Source organism: Apium graveolens, chromosome 4 (assembly GCF_009905375.1).
Source record: "Apium graveolens cultivar Ventura chromosome 4, ASM990537v1, whole genome shotgun sequence".
NCBI lineage: Eukaryota > Viridiplantae > Streptophyta > Magnoliopsida > Apiales > Apiaceae > Apium > Apium graveolens.
The window spans coordinates 108,873,100-108,888,877 of record NC_133650.1 but is presented as its reverse complement, the minus strand read 5'-3'; the positions used below and the strand labels follow the sequence as shown (position 1 = coordinate 108,888,877).

General features: G+C 36.4%; 1 non-coding gene across 1 annotated transcript; it reads left to right on the top strand.

The window, feature by feature from the left end:
* The first annotated feature begins 214 nt into the window (after nucleotides 1-214).
* On the top strand, nucleotides 215-288 carry TRNAV-AAC (transfer RNA valine (anticodon AAC)). Its single transcript has one exon. It is a non-coding gene; the product is annotated as a tRNA-Val (tRNA).
* Nucleotides 289-15,778: the final 15,490 nt, after the last annotated feature.

Genomic DNA, 15,778 nt, shown 5'->3' with positions numbered 1-15,778 from the left:
TTATCGTCTCAGATTTCGGATTCGATTTTCGCTCAATTCCGAAATTTGTTATAATAAATACTGGATTATGAAGCAAATAAGCCAAATTAGTTATAAAAAAAAGTCTCCGAGTCTTGGTCCTGATTAAGGAGTAACAAAAATTAATTGTACTTTTGTTTCATTCCGTGCGTAATATTGCAATTTAGTTTAATCCAAAACAAATTAGTCTATCAGAGGTTTCGTGGTGTAGTTGGTTATCACGTCTGTCTAACACACAGACGGTCCCCGGTTCGAGCCCGGGCGAAGCCATACTGTTTTTAACATAATATTTTGGATGTTTCTCTAAATGTTTGCTTCGATAAAATATCAGAGATAACGTTTGATGCTTGCAAATTCAAAGGATGAAGAAGAAGGAAATCACATCTGCTACTAATTTACCAGTCTGCGAAACTGTGAGCTCAGTTTTCTCTTTTATTGATGGTGGGGATAGAGATGTATGCGAGATTATAATACATAACTTATTAATCTACGCTACAGAATTGCGTAAAAAGGTTGTTGCCACTACAATTTGTAGTTGCCTTGAGCTACAACTTGTAACGTGTGCTACGAATGATTGTGTAAAATGAAGTATTACACTGATCTGTGAAAACACATTAGCTTGAAAAGATGTAATGTAAATTTAATTCATCAAAGGGTTGTTTGTTAATTCAGCACTTACAGATGATCAGCATCTAGCAAAGCAAATTTTTATATTAATTTCAGAGAAATTCAAATATCAATGAAGACAACTCATGAGTGAGCCAGTTTCTTGTAGGTCCATATAACCCTTTTAAATTACATACTTCTGATTGATTTTCCATGAATCAGAACACAACTGCTGGAGTCGCGTAAATTTGTGATTCCTCAAGCAATGCCTTGGAAGAAGTCTTCAATGTTATTGATCAGGGGGACGAAAACACATCATCTTGTTCCAGCCATCCCTGATGAGAAGAAGCTTGAGGAAGCAGAGCCTGGAAAGTGTTTTGCACCTTCTTTAAGCACTTGTGCTGACGAATACGCCTGAGAACAACTTCTTTGTCCAGTGTTCCTGATGAGGGCTGAGTTTGAGCTGAGGAAGAAGCTTTAATATAAAGATGGCTTGTTACTGAAGAGTCAGTAGAGCCAAGATTATCATCTCTACCTCCTGACAGACCGTGCTTCTCAGTTCCCGAAAAGGCCTCCTGCTGGTTTTTCGATATGCTGTAAGCCATGAGTATAAATTTTGACAAGAGTAGTGAGAGTAGATACTGATTGTATGTTGGGAAGAAGGATGGTGGATTTATACAAGAGCCCAGGAGTGAAAGAGGTTGATGTCGGTGGTCATATTTAGGCCCCCACAGTATCATCACAAAACTGTGGTTTCTGCAATATGGCGGCCGTTTGGATAGCTTTGTTGTTTTAGCTCAAGAATGACAACATCTTTATCATTTCTCACAACTTTAAATACGTAAATTTAACTTCAACAAAACAGACCTTCCATAAAGAACGAGCAATCATTTTCGTAAACCTGACTCCCTCTATTTTTTATTATATGACGTTTTATTTTTGTGAACACACTTTTAAGTATTTTGACTACATAATTAGAATAATAATTTTTAATTTTTTCTTTTTATGAATAAAAATATATAACTAAAATTTTAATTTAGGAAAAGAAAATTTTAAAAAATATTATTTTATCTATGCGATCAAAGAACTTAAAATTGTGTGCAAAAAAATCAAACTACGTATAAAAGAAAACAGAGGGAGTAGATTATACAGCTCAAATAAAATAAAACAGAGGAGCACTGAAACGGTTAAACTGACCGGTACATGTAAAACACATTACAAATTTTCATTTTCAAAATATTGGAAACTTACAATGCTGAGGTCGAAAATATATAATTTAATTTATATTATTGTCAGTTATAACAAAAAACGGACACCTAATATTTTTCATCATGCATTCCAAATTCTAAAATGTCTATATCCTACAAGTATATATAACACGTCACCGTTAACCTAACAAAAACAAAACCTGTTGAAATACCACGGGAAAGAGTCAAACAGAGGCGGATGAGAACTGTATTAGGAATTTAGCATAACGTAAGGACAGAAGATTTAATGCTGTTAAGGTTTTATTCAAAAATCTAACCGAATCGGCCCATACTCTACCTTAATCCTAATCTGAAGAGAGCCTTGGCATACTGAGGCATCAGTGGCCTGCTTGGACAACTTATTTCCCAAGAGAGCCTTAAAAACCAGGGGCAGACCTTCATGCCCACAAATACTCTCTGAGACCCGTCCAATTGTTATCATTTCTGATAAAGTGACACATATTTTAAGATAAATATAATTATAAGTTTTTTTTCAAAATTTTTATTTTCTGATAAAAATAAAATGTTTAAACTTTTATTTAGAAATATAAAATTTTAAAAAAATGTAGTAAAAATATACTTTTTATTAATCTTAAAATGTGTGTCGAACACTCTCTTAGAAATGATAACAATTGGGAGGGACGCTGTAATATCCCATATTTGCATATATTATTATTATTTAAAATTGTTTATGTGATTTTATACGAATTTTAGTGAATTATATGATAATTGAAATTGATGTTTGGATGTTTATATGTGATATTACTTGAGTATTTTAATTTTTAATATGTCCAGAATAAAGTATAGATAATTATGGTATTTTTCTGCTAAAATTTGAATTGTTATATGATTTTTATAATGATTTACAGATTTAATAATTATTTTCTGAGTAATTACAAAACTATTTTATAAAACCGGGAATCGTCCAACCTCAACCGTTTTTACGTTTTTACAATCCGAAACTCTTCCGAAAACTCCTTCCTAACCTAATCTGGTAATTCCGGACATTTTCCGTGTTTTAACTTTTTCAAACCGGGATACGGTACGCGTCCCGGCGTACAATTTTCGATACGATAATCATTTCGGTAGATAAATAAACTCGTATTCTCGAGAGACGGGATATTTTTACATTATTTTCGCATATGGTGTTTTATAAGAAGCTCGGTTTTGATAATTATCCAAATTTGGTTTTAAATTGTATCGTTTTTATAGTTGCTTAGCGGCTAAGCAACTAATTTATCGATCCAATATGATCCAACACGAACCAATATTCCATAAATATATATAGTCCTTTTTTATTTCATTTTATTCGTTTAATCATAATCAGTCGGTAATAATATATAATTTACAGAGAAAACCCTAAAAACGTTGCGTTCTTCATAATCAAACGCACGAACGAAGGCGTTATCGAACTCCGATTCGGGTGTGCCATATATCAAATCGAAACTCTCGAAAAATACTTTCTGAATCAATCAACCATTTCAGTGGAGAAATCAAGGTGATTTTGTTATTTATTTATTTTAATTCGAATTATTTGATAATTAAATTATGAATTTTTGTTCTTGATGTTGTTTGTGTAAAATTGTTTATATTATATTATATTATAGTTGTGTATTGTATTTTTGGACCTAGTATACTTCTTTTCGAAGTTATACTAGCGGGTTAAGTTTTGAGTTTTGGAATCTGTTGAAAAGAGTTTTAAGAGGAAGTAAAAGAAAGTGAAAAATTATTTGTGCAATTTGGAATTTGGAATTCTTGTTTCTAGAACTGTAACCTTTAAAGATTTTGGATTAGTTTGGGGTCATAGATGCTAAATATCTCCCGCTAGCATTTGCATTTTGATTAAACAGGTTAATTTGGAATGAGGTGTCATAGTGACGACCAAATCCTCTGACCCCGGATTTGGGGGCGTTACAGGTTGGTATCAGAGCTGAGGTTATACTAAACTAGAAACGAGATTGTGTAGGAGTGTGTATAGTTATGTAAGGACGTTTGAGCTCATATCAAGTTCATGTTGGACTATTGGCTATAGTACCAATGAATAAGTTAAGATAGGCGCATTTGTTTGAGATGATTGTTCTGAACTAAATGGAAATCCGGGAAGCTGCAAACTTTTATTGTGGAATCTTCCGAGGCTACTACGATTCGACGATGATGAAGATTATCGATATCCTTAGAACGTGAAGAAGTGTCTAGAATCGGATGGCGAGTCAACAGAAGAGTTTAAATAGAAGATAAGTATTAAGATCTTGGCAATACCTTCTCTTTCTATAAATTCTTTTATCATCTCTCAAAAAGAGGTATATGTTAAATGACATAATCCATAACACCCATTTCCAATCACGTACTGTGCCAGAGGCTGTCATGAAACCTATTTTCAGGTTTTGATAGTTCTGCCAAGTTATGATAATTTAACTTCCACTTTTCTTATATGGTGGATTGTTTCTTGGTAATGTGACACCATTTGCTCATTTTGTGCCAGAATTTTATTCTCTGGATTTCATTTCCTTCAGAAATATCAGCTTTGAAATTTTTTCAGTTTTATTCATTTGATTTTTGATTCCTTTGATATTCTTTCATTATGACCGAGATGAACAACCCTAATTATAGGGGACACAAGGTATACATGTCTGTGTGATAGGTATTGAATGGGAAACCATGACTTGTGTGTGTTGTGACTACAAGAAGGATTACAACATTTATTAGTGTCTTAATTTGGGCACGCAATACCAAGTTCATATGATCATATTGATCTCTCAGTTATTCTTTTATTTCAACAATACTTTTTCACAAATCCAGATTTTGGTCCCGTTATGATATAAAATTCCTTTCTCTTTGAAATTCCATGATTTTATCATCTGAAATATTCGAAGGTATGCCAATCAAGTTGGGCTAAGTTACCTTGGTCAAGTCAAAGTAAGGCTAGGTGAGGGGATTACCTACAGCAACAGTGGATTGCAATGCGATTAGAATATCGGTGGCATATTGTTAGGAATATGTGTATTAGTTTGATGATAAGTTAAACAAAGCACTTAAGTAGAAATCTAGTATTTGTAGCCTCAACGGATAAGACCATCTTGGCTATCCGTTGAAGGAGTAGCTTTACTTAGCAATAAGTTTAGTATTGTAGCACATTTCATTCTCTGGATTCAAGTTGTAATTCTTAGATGTTGTAGGAAATTATCAGTCATGTTGACTACTAGTGGATATGCAAATAGGAGGGCTAATTGTAAATATTTTATGCCTTGTAATTGTGTATAAGTGAAGAAATATCAACTGATATTGAAGACCTTCAACGGATAAGAAACAAAGCTTCAACGGATGTCTCTAATGCTTCAACGGATAATATCCATCAACGGATTAGTGCTTCAACGGATAAAGACTTCAACTGATAATGCATCAACGGATAAAGCTTCAACGGATAAAGCCTCAACGGATAAGGCATCAACGGATGAAAGTTTCAACGGATGCTTAGTTCATTAGCAGTTGATGGTGACAATTCATAAGCTGAGAAAGGCACATGGGTTGACAGAGACAAACTGGAATGTGGAAGCGTCTTGGAGGAATCAAGAAAATGCAGCATTTCCATTCTGGTGCAAACAAGGAAGTATTCAAAGATTCACAGATTATCCTAGATTGCATTGGATAGAGAAATGAAGAAGAAACATGTGAAGAATCTTTTTAATTGTATTTTACAGTTTTGTCTTCACTTGTAAACTTGGTGATATATAAACCAAGTAGCAGCTAGTAATTAGATAAGAATTTTCCTGAGCTGTTTAGAAATATCCAGAGAGAAAATCATCTAGTTTGTACTAGGAAGCAGCTGTGATTTAATTCTTTGAATCACAGATTTTCTGAAATAACACATCTCTGGTGGAACAACAAATCCACCAGAAAAGTTTTTAAGTTCTTTGTGTTCTTTACATTTGTGTTTGAATATATATCTGTCTGTATTAGCTTCAAGCAATTCACACACATTTGTTCACTAAAACACTTAGCCTTAGAATCTACTCAAAACTTGAAAAAGTTTTGAGATTTACATTCAACCCCCCTTCTGTAAATCTCATTATTAGTCCACTGGGAATAATAATTGGTATCAGAGCTTGCTCTTAACATACAAAGAGTTTAAAGATCTATTCTGCTAACATCATGAGTAAGAAGGATATTGGTGTAAAGATTCCAATCCTGGAAAGAGATAACTATCATCACTGGAAGGTGAAGATGCATTTACATCTTCTCTCTCAAGATGAAAGCTACATCAACTGCATTGAAAATGGTCCTCACATCCCACACAAGGTGGCAACAGCTGCTACTGCAACAGTTGCTGTTGGACAGTCTATTCCCAAGCCAAAGGCAGAATGGACTGTTGAAGATATTGAAGAGGTCCACAAGGACAAGAAAGCCAAGAACATTCTATTTAATGGCCTGGATCAAGATATGTTTGACAATGTCATCAACAGCCAAACTGCTAAGGAAATTTGGGATACTGTGCAGCTTATCTCTGAAGGCACTGAGCAAGTTAGAGAAAACAAAATGCAGCTTCTCATTCAACAGTATGAATATTTTTACTTTGAAGAAGGAGAATCATTGAATGATACCTTCAACAGATTTCAAAAACTGTTGAATGGATTGAAGCTGTATGGGAGAATTTACCAAGTCAAGGACTCCAATTTAAAATTTCTAAGGTCTCTACCAAAGGAATGGGAGCCTATGACTGTTTCTCTAAGAAATTCTCAAGATTATAAGGACTTCACACTTGAAAGATTATATGAAATTTTGAAGACATATGAACTTGAGATGGAGCAAGATGAGCTGTTGAAAAAGAGAAAGAGAAAAGGAGGATCAGTTGCACTTGTAGCTGACAGTGAGAAGGTTGAAGCCAGGAATGAGGAAAAGACAATGCCAAGTCTCAAAATTGGCACAAGCAAATCAGAATCAAGCAAGGATAAAGAGCAAGTAGCTGAGGATGAAGACAATTCGAGTCAGGATGACTCTGATGATATTGATGAACATCTGGATTTTCTGTCCAGGAGGTTTGCAAAGATGAAGTTCAGGAAAAATACAAAATTCACTAAGCCAAACAAAAACATGGTGGACAAATCAAAGTTCAAATGTTACAACTGTGGCATTAGTGGACACTTTGCAAGTGAGTGTAGGAAGCCAACCTCTGATAAAAAGAAATTTGAGCAAGTTGATTACAAAAAGAAGTATTTTGATTTGCTCAAACAAAAGGAAAGAGTTTTTCTCACTCAAGATGATTGGGCAGCAGATGGGGTCAATGAAGATGATGATATGGAATATGTCAACCTAGCCCTGATGGCTAATTCTGATGAAAATAAAACTAGTTCATCAAGCAACCAGGTAATTACTATTGATCTCTCTCAGCTTTCTAAACATGAATGCAATGAAGCCATAAATGATATGTCCAATGAATTATATCATTTGCGTGTTTCCCTTAAATCACTAGCTAAAGAAAATACTATGATCAAAGAGAATAATGTGTTTTTAAGTGATAGGAATGTTGTGTTAGAGAATCAGGTAATTGAGCTTGAAAAGATTAAACTTAAATGCTTGATTGTTGAAAGTGAACTAGAAGAAGCTGTTAAGAAAGTAGAAATTCTTTCTAAATAGTTAGAAAGTGAGCAAGAGGTAATCAAGGCCTGGAAAACATCTAGGGATGTTAGCGTTCAGATTGCCAAGGTTCAGGGAATTGAATCATTCTGTGAGGATGCCTGAAAGAAAAATAAAAAGGAGTTAGAATTAATTGATGGATTGTCAACGGATGTGGAATCAACGGATGATGAAATTATCCGTTGAAGGAAGAAAATGAGCATCCGTTGAAGACTCATCAATTAAAACAAGCAAGTAATTTTAAAAATAAAAATCTCAATAAGAAGAATGATTCAACTCTCAAGAACTTTGTCAAAGAAGGAGCTAGCACATCCAAAGATGTCAGTAAGGTGAATATAGGACACATGACTTTAGATCAGCTGAAAAATAGGCTTAAGTTGGTTGAGGATAAGAAGGAAACTAAAAGAAAATCTAAAAGAAATGGGAAGGTAGGGATTAATAAACATAACAATTACACACCTGATAGGTATGCTCCTAGAAAAAGCTGTGTGCATTGTAAAAGTGTTAATCACCTATCTGATAATTGCAAATCTGTTAAAAATGCTCCCATGTCTTCAAATCCCTTCATGCCTAACATGTCTATGTCACATCTGCATGTCATGCCTGTTATGTCTCATCAGAATCCCCATGCACATTTTACAAACATGCCATATATTAATAATCCTTATTTTACTGCATTTAGTATGCCTCAAATGTCATACAATATGCCTATGTGGAATAACATGTTTGCACAATCTATGCCTTATCAAATTCAATCAAATGTGCTAAATGATTCTGTGACTAACCCTACACTTCAACCAACCACATCTGAGATCAAGGTTGACCCAAAGTTACCTAAGTCAAAAGATGCAGGAGGAATGAAGTCTAGGAAAAAGACTAACAAGGCTGGACCCAAGGAAACTTGGGTACCAAAATCAACTTGATTGATTTTGTTGTGTGCAGGGAAAAAGAAGGAATCTATGGTACTTGGACAGTGGTTGTTCAAGACACATGACAGGAGATTTCACCCTGCTCACAGAGTTTAAGGAGAGAGCTGGCCCTAGCATAACCCTTGGAGATGACAGCAAAGGATTCACTATGGGATATGGCTTGATTTCAAAAGAAAATGTCATCATTGATGAAGTTGCATTGGTTGATGGTCTCAAACACAACTTATTGAGCATCAGTCAACTATGTGACAGAGGGAATACTGTTTCCTTCAATTCTGAAGCCTGTATTGTCACAAGTAAAAAGGACAATAAAGTGGTTCTAACTGGAGTTAGAAAAGGGAATGTGTACTTAGCTGACTTCAACTCTACGGATGCAGAATCCATTACTTGTCTTTTCAGCAAAGCAAGTGCAGTTGAAAGTTGGCTATGGCACAAGAAGCTGTCCCATTTGAATTTCAAGACAATGAATGATCTAGTCAGAAAGGACTTAGTTAGAGGAATGCCTCTAATGGAATTCACAAGGGATGGACTGTGTGATGCTTGTCAGAAAGGAAAGCAAAAGAAAGTATCATTCAGTAAGAAGCTTGAATCTGCAATTGATGAACCATTACAACTGCTACACATGGATCTTTTTGGACCAGTCAATGTATTGTCAATTTCAAGGAAAAGATATTGCCTAGTGATTGTTGATGATTTCTCTAAGTTTTCATGGGTCTATTTTCTTGGATCAAAGGATGAAGCTAGTGAAATCATTATCAATCATATCAAGCAAGTCAACAATCATCCTGATTTCAAAGTAAGGAATATTAGGAGTGACAATGGAAATGAGTTCAAGAATTCAACCATGAAGTTGTTCTGTGAAGAAAATGGGATCATGCATGAGTTCTCAGCTCCAAGGACTCCATAACAAAATGGTGTGGTGGAAAGGAAGAACAGATCACTAATTGAAGCTGCAAGGACAATGCTTGAAGAGTCAAAACTCCCACCTTACTTTTGGGCTGAGGCTGTTAACTGTGCATGTTACACTCAGAATATTTCTCTAATCAATCAGGCAAAAGGCATGACTCCCTATCAATTATTCAAGAGAAGAAAACCAACTTTAAACTTTCTGCATGTCTTTGGTTGCAAATGTTACATCTTAAGGAATCAATCTGATCACAAAGGGAAGTTTGATGCAAAGGCCGATGAAGGAATATTTGTTGGCTATTCTGCTGGAAAATCTTATAGGGTCTACAATCTAAGAACCAACATTGTCATGGAATCTGTGCATGTTGTGTTTGATGATAAAAAGATTGATGGACTAACAGATGAGGGACATCACGAAGGACTCAAATTTGACAACATTGAGATATATTGTGATGATAGTGAAGATGAGAATGATGAAGAAGGCATCTCAAGAAGAATTCAGAATCTGCCTTTGGATAATGCACCAAAATGTTGCATCTGTTGAAAGTCATAATTCAGCTTCCGTTGAAAGAAGCAATGCAGCATCCATTGAAGTTCATAATGAAGCATCCGTTGATCACAGTCTGTCAACGGATAATCAATTCACTTCATCAGTTGATAGAGCTCCCAATTCCTTTCAAAGGATCAGCAACTCAGGGGGAGTTTCAACCAATCAACATTCTATCTCACATCATGACAATACTGAGGCAACCTCATCTAGAGCTAATCTACCACCTCAAAGGAAATGGACCAAGAATCACCCTTTTGAACTGATCATTGGTGATGCTACATCTAAAGTGCAAACTAGAAGGGCTACTCAAGATGAATGTCTGTATAGTAGCTTTCTATCACAGGAGGAACCTAAGAGAGTGGAAGAAGCTCTATTGGATCCAGATTGGATTTTAGCAATGCAAGAGGAGCTAAACCAATTTGAAAGGAACAAAGTATGGAAGCTGGTACCCAAGCCAAAGAACAAGAGTTCTATTGACACAAAATGGGTATTCAGAAACAAGATGGATGAAAATGGCATTGTCATAAGGAATAAAGTCAGATTGGTTGCTAAAGGCTATTCTCAACAAGAAGGAATATATTTTAATGAAACATTTGCTCCAGTTGCCAGACTTGAGGCCATCAGAATCTTTCTAGCCTATGCAGCCCATGCCAATTTCAAAGTCTATCAAATGGATGTCAAGAGTGCATTTCTAAATGGGGAATTGGAGGAAGAAGTTTATGTAAGCCAACCTCCAGGATTTGAAGATCCAAACTTTCCAGACTATGTGTATTATCTGTTGAAAGCACTCTATGGACTAAAGCAAGCACCTAGAGCCTGGTATGAGACTTTGTCAAAATTCCTTCTAGATAATCACTTCACAAGAGGTACTGTTGACAAAACTCTCTTCTTTAGAAATGTTAATGGCTCTAAAATACTTGTTCAAATTTATGTAGATGATATTATATTTGGATCTACAGATGATAAGCTTTGTAAAAAGTTTGCTAAGTTAATGCAAAGTAAATATGAAATGAGCATGATGGGAGAGCTAACTTATTTTCTTGGTTTACAAGTTAAACAAGTTAGTGATGGAATTTTCATTAGTCAAACTAAATATATTTATGATCTTTTAAAGAAGTTTGACTTAATGAACTGTTCATCTGCAAAAACTCCCATGGCCACTGCCACCAAGCTTGAATTAAACAAGGCTGAAAAGTCTGTGGACATTTCAAGTTATAGAGGCATGGTTGGCTCACTTTTATATTTAACTGCTAGTAGACCTGATATAATGTTTTCTACATGTCTCTGTGCTAGATTTCAAGCTGACCCTAAAGAATCTCACTTAGTGGCTATTAAAAGAATCTTCAGATATCTCAAAGGGACTCCAAATTTAGGAATTTGGTACCCTAGAGAGTCTGGTTTTGATCTAATTGGCTACTCAGATGCAGATTATGCAGGCTGTAAAATAGACAGGAAAAGCACAACTGGCACCTGTCAATTTCTAGGGAACAAGCATGTGTCATGGTTCAGCAAGAAGCAAAATTCTGTTTCTACATCAACAGCTGAAGCTGAGTACATTGCTGCTGGTAGTTGTTGTGCACAGATACTATGGATGAGGAATCAACTATTTGACTATGGTTTGACTGTTGACAAAATTCCAATATTCTGTGACAACACAAGTGCCATTGCCATTACTGAAAATCCAGTGCAGCACTCAAGAACCAAGCACATTGATATCAAGTACCACTTCATTAGGGAACATGTGATGAAAGGTACAGTGGAACTTCATTTTGTTCCAAGTGAAAAGCAGATTGTAGACATATTTACCAAGCCACTTGATGAATCAACATTCACAAGATTAGTAAGTGAGCTAGGTATGCTTAATTATTTATAATTTATGTTCTCTATATAATCTGCTTTGAAGCCTGAAATGAATTTGCTGCAAGAACAAAGTTGGCTTTTAGTAAAACTTATTCTATCAACAGATATTCCCTATCCGTTGAAAGCCAAAATTGTTCTATCAATGGATGATCATTATCCGTTGAAAGACAAATACATTTCTGGTAATTTTATCCCTCAACGGATAAAATTATGTTGACCATCAACGGATAATCATTTACCTTATCCGTTGAAGTGTCACATCAGTTACTTTAAGTGAGTCACAGCCGTTGATTCTTTTACTTAACCGTTGATACAGATATACACTGTTGTATATATTTGTATTAAAGGCAGTTTTCAGAATTTCTACAGTTTTCTTTATTCTCAAACGGTTGTAATTTACTTAAAAGTATCATTTAATCATTTTATTTACGTTTTAATTCAAGAAAGTATAAAAGCCCATTGAATTCTAAATTTTTACTTTACGCTTTCTTGCAATTCTTATTCTCCTTCTCTCCCAAAATTCTCAAGTTTTTCTCTGCAACCTCTACTCACAACAATGGCACTAGTAGTCAAAATTATGTCTCAAACATGATTTGTTTATGAAAAGAATAATTTCGTAGCCTTGGTTGAAAAGAATGAAGCCCATTCTGATTATCACAAGATGATGGACTTCATCAAAAACTACAAACTGAGCTATGCAATGCTGGAAGCCCCAACCATCTACTGTGAGGTGATTGAGGAGATTTGGACAACTGCAGAGTTCAACTCCACAGATATGACTATTGCCTTCTCTCTCAAAGGTAAGGATTATTGCATTAACTGTGATGATATACAGTCTTGCTTTAAGTTGCCTGAGAATAATGCCATGACACCACACACTGATAAAGATGTATCTGCTATGTTAGATTCCATAGGCTATGCTTTTGATTCTGCTAGTTTAGGTAGTATTAGAAGGAAAGGCCTTAGGAAAGAATGGAGTTTTCTTGGAGATGCCTTTATCAAGGTTTTCTCTGGGAAGATTAGCAATTTTGATGCCATAACTTCATCTCTTGTTAATATGCTCTATATGCTAGTTTCTGATAGGTACTTTAATTTTAGCAACTGTGTCATGCTAGAATTAGGTTCCAGATTAGGTAACAAAGCTAATAGACCACATAACATCTACTATGCTAGATTCTTTATCTTATTGGCTAACCATGTTGCTGAAGGATTGGTCATATCAAATGAGAATAATAAACTCAAATGCTGGGCACAAGAGAAAAGGGTCCTTGCAGACCTTGTGAGAATGAACCTCAACAGCCAGGTGCCATTGGTATATTTGCCAATCATGAATGCACCACAGGTAAGTGAGGTAAACACTTCTATAACTCCTACTATTTCCAACCCCATTGTTTCTTTGCCTTCTAGTGTGGCCATGGAATCTGTGTTTTTGTCCAAACAGGTTCCTACCAAAGCCACCAAAACTAAAGTTTCAAAACTCAAGTCAAAGAAAACTACCTCTGTTGTTTCTCAAAAGACAACAGTTGTAACAACTACCAAAAACCCTAAAGGGAGTGAACAGGGTGTGAGTGGTGAGGGGAGGGGTGAACATCAAGAAAACCCCCAGGATAAGGTGGGAGAGGTGAGTGGTACCCAAGCCAGCCAAGCCATAGTCTCTCAAAAGACTGTGGTGGTTCAAAAGGAGTCTAACACATCCCTAGTTGCATCCTCCCAAAAGGATGTAACTATTGAAAATAGTCCCCAACTAGGGACACAGAACAAAAGAGGGAGGGACACTGAAGCCACACATTCACCAATTAAAGCCTTTTCAAGGAAGAAGAAGGCCAAGACCCTAGTTTCCACACAAGGGGCACACACAGCACAGATACATCCACATGTATCTGAGCCTTCTCAAATTCAGCTTGATGTGATTCCAGCAAATGTGGAGTCACAGCCCCATTCTCTCATAATAGAAACACATCAATCATCAAACTTTCCATCACCCTCTCTGGATGTGGATATGATATTCACATCAATTCCTGATTCTCCCTCATTAAAACTCAGGGAGGAGCCCCACTCAAAACCTGATGATCATCATCTTTTAGATGATTTGTTGGATCATCAGCCAATTCTTTCAGATGTAGTTGAAGAATCTGTGTCACCACACTTAAAATCAATTCACACAGATTCAACAATTATGTCACTTTCTATATCTACATCTTTTCCTTCTTCAACGGATATCTCTCATCCGTTGACAAGTGGTTGTTCTTCAACGGATAAGCTTAACAGCAGTTATCCGTTGATACCATCAGTTTCCACTTCAACGGATACTCCCTATCCGTTGATGGTCTCTACATACATAACAGAAACAATTCCAACTGTAGAGGAAATGGTTACTGTCCAATCACTTTTAGGTTTGAGGGAAGGGAGTGATCTTTTGAGTGAGAGGCTGGGTTGCTCCCAGGCAAAAGGAGAGGTTGAGAGTCACCATATGCATGCTATTTCTTCCAGCATGGCAAAAGTGAGTGAGGGGAGTGCCACCTTAGAAGGTGAGGGTGAGGGTGTGAGGGTGTGTGTGAGCCAGGGGGAGCCCCTGATGCAAGAAAATAGAGAAAATGAGAGAAAGGCAGGTACAGAAGCTATAAGGGTGGATCCAGCCATTGCTAGTGAGTCAATGAAAGTGGATGATGCAGAAAGGGAAAGACAATTTCAGCAACATTACAAAGCTGTAATTAATAACATTTCCTTGGATGCTGACACTTTTACTCATCCTATTTCAGCCTATCAATTATTGGCTGCTCAGGGCAATATGGAGGCAGAACAAACTTTAAATATTGTACACACTTCAGAATCTCTTCTCAGAGACAAACCTGCTGTTAACAAGCTGCCTTCTCAAGCTGGTGAGCCATCTGAAGAATTTGGAGTAAATTCTAATGATGATGACTCTGATTCTTTGGATGAGAGCATGAACTTAGGGGGAGTAGCAGGCCCAAGTTCTGTTCCAGATCTTCCTGAATGGGCATGGGCAAAAGCATCAACACCAGGAGAGTTTGGTGTCACTTTGGTCAGACAAGTCATGACAATTCAGAAGGCCCTTCAGGAGACTACAGATGCTGGTACCAAGGCAATACTTCAAGCTCATCTGGAATCTCTGCATCTCTCGCAGTTGCAGCATTTCAAACAGAATCTAAGTGTGGATGAGCTCAAGCAGGACATTGCTGATCTGAAATCCTACAATGCTGAGAAGTTGGATTCAGTTATATCTTATGGTACTATGCAAGATTTATTGGGGAGACTGAGGAAAGAATCTGATGCTGACAAGAGGCTGGTCAGATTGGAAACCAGAGTTCAGATCATTGAAGACTCTATGGTCACCATTCTTCAGAATCAACAAACTCAAACAAATCTACTCATGCAACTGGCAAAAGCACCAGGCTTGACCCCTACCCTTGATGATAACAAAAAGGGGGAGAATAAAGGGGAAGGGAAAGGAGAGCCATCAACAACAGTTCAAATTTCTCAAGTGCTAGTTCCTGCCATCACCACTTCTCCAATTATTCAAATCAAAGGAAATATTGATGGAATTGATCTAATCCAGATAGCAGCAGCTGAATTGCAAGTCAAAGAGCAAAGGAAGAAGATTGATGAAAAGATGCAACAAATTTTTGGTTCTACAACTTCTCAATCACAATCTGTGAAGCATAGCACAAAAGTGGAATCAATTATTATGGAGCTCAAGCCAGTAGGGAGGAATAAGATTGGAGAGACTTCTTCCAAGGATCTGAAACCTATGGTTCTTAAGCCCAACAACAGATCCATTAAGGACTCTACAAAGAATCCTCTGAAAGAAGTGGATTTTCCTCTTCCAAAGGCTGATGAGGACAAGTTTTTGGGTAGAAGTATCACAAAGCTCAAATAGACCATGGATGTGGCTGTAAGGAGGAACATGGCTATTATCTTCAGAGAGGGAAAGAGCATATGTGTGATGCAAGGACATCCCAAATTCTCAATAGCCAAGAGGGAAGAAACCAGAAGGTTGAAGGAAGAAGCCA